The sequence below is a fragment of the Penaeus vannamei genome, chromosome 22, assembly GCF_042767895.1.
Source record: "Penaeus vannamei isolate JL-2024 chromosome 22, ASM4276789v1, whole genome shotgun sequence".
NCBI lineage: Eukaryota > Metazoa > Arthropoda > Malacostraca > Decapoda > Penaeidae > Penaeus > Penaeus vannamei.
Genome location: NC_091570.1, coordinates 20,651,780 through 20,653,857, shown reverse-complemented (window position 1 = coordinate 20,653,857; position 2,078 = coordinate 20,651,780).

Here is a 2,078-nt window from a genome sequence, read left to right as displayed (position 1 = left end):
TGGATGTATTTCCTCGAACACATATATACAACACAGGGAAAGCATTGTAACTTCTTCCCACGATACTTGCCACTGTCTTCCATGCATCATTTTTATCAATAACTATCCTACTCCATTTATTACTCCCTCTTTCTACCCCACTCACTAACATACCATCTTACAACACCACATGGCCGTTGGAACCTAAGAAATATTGCCCCTATCACAATATTTTACCATAGGGCTATGTGACCTTTGATGTCTGACACATTTATTTGTTTAAAACTTGAAAACATTTATCCAGCGTAATCACTTACGCACTAAGTTCAGGTCACGGGGCAGTTTGTTTAATATTTGTCATGTGATCTTGTTTATGTTACGTTACTGCGTGTGAGCGGGGGATTTGCTTTAACCAACCTCAGGACCAAATTGTGGTTCTCATTAAGGAAAGGAGAAAATTAGATGTAATGATAATCAGCTGAGAGTTTATTTGTCTCTTTTAGCTGTGTGTGAAGGAGAAACCATTTCTTTCACCCTGGGAGATTTCAGGGAAATTGGAAGCTCCATTTATTTATCAAAAGGAGGATGTCATTCATCGGGTCTCCATTCCTTCATCAAAGGGGTACATTCATTCAACGAGAAGACGCTCTGTTATTGAGCAGAAAGTGGGTCCATTCACTCATGAAAATGGGACCCATTCATTCATGAAAATGGGACCCATTCATTCATCAAAAAGGGGCCCATTCGTTCATCAAAAGGAGGGTCGGAGCCTACACTGAATACTGAAAATCCCTTTGATTATTCACAAACAAAATCGTCTCCTGATGAACAGTTTTGCTAAGCAGAGAATAGATCATTAGAATCTGAATTGAGGATACTGAAAGCAAATTAGAAACAAAGAAAAAAATAATAAATCACAATACAAAACAAAAAAAACTAAAACGTGCTCTTAAAAAAGTAGAAAGTATGCAAACATCTCGAAAATATATATATATACTGTAGACAAAATGGAAAATTTCACAGAAAGGTTTTAAATGGACGAAAGCAATGCTAAAACGGCATAAAATAGTCGAAGAAGGAGCCAGATAGGGCTATGAAACACTAGCCTGGCAAAGACACGTAAAACAACAAGGCTGGATAAAGATACAAGGAAAATGCGAAAAGGTAAAAAACGACAAAGCAAAATGAAGATAAAAGGTGAACAAAAATTAAAGTGAGTGAGAGAAAAAGAGAGAAAGAAATGAAAAACTTTGCAAAAATACGCAAAACAACGAAGCTGAATAAATCTATAAAGACAGATGGAAGACAGAATTAAAAGAATAGAACAAGTGAACAGAAGTAAAAGAAAAAAGGACTAGGTTATAGAAACATAGTAAAAGGGGAAAACAGAGTAAATTAAAGAAAAGAAATAAAAGACACAGAATAAAATAAAATAAAAATAGTCAAAACTCCCGCTCCTTTTTACACGGTTTTTATATTCTTACACGAATATATATATATATATATATATATATATATATATATATATATATATATATATATATATATATATATATATATATATATATATATATATATATATATATTTATATATGTATATATATATATATATATACATATACATATATATATATATATATATATATATATATATATATATATATATATATATATATATACATATATATATAAAAGTATATAATATATATATATATATATATATATATATATATATATATATATATATAAATATATATAATATATAATATATATATATATATATACATATATATATATATATATATATATATATATATATATATATATATATATATATATATATATATATACACACGATTATTACAGAACGAAATTGTAATGAAATAATCCGTCATCAAAACAAAAATCATCAATAAAAACTATGCAAAAGTAAGATGAAAAAATACAACAAATGATGCCCTGCGGTTCTCTCACGAAAATAGTTCTAAAAAAAAGTATGAAAAAATAAAAACAATGATAATGAGTTCCTCTCCCACTCAAAGAAAAAAAATCGCATAGTTGTTCAGTGTGCAAAACAAAATAGAAAAAAGTGCCAAAAA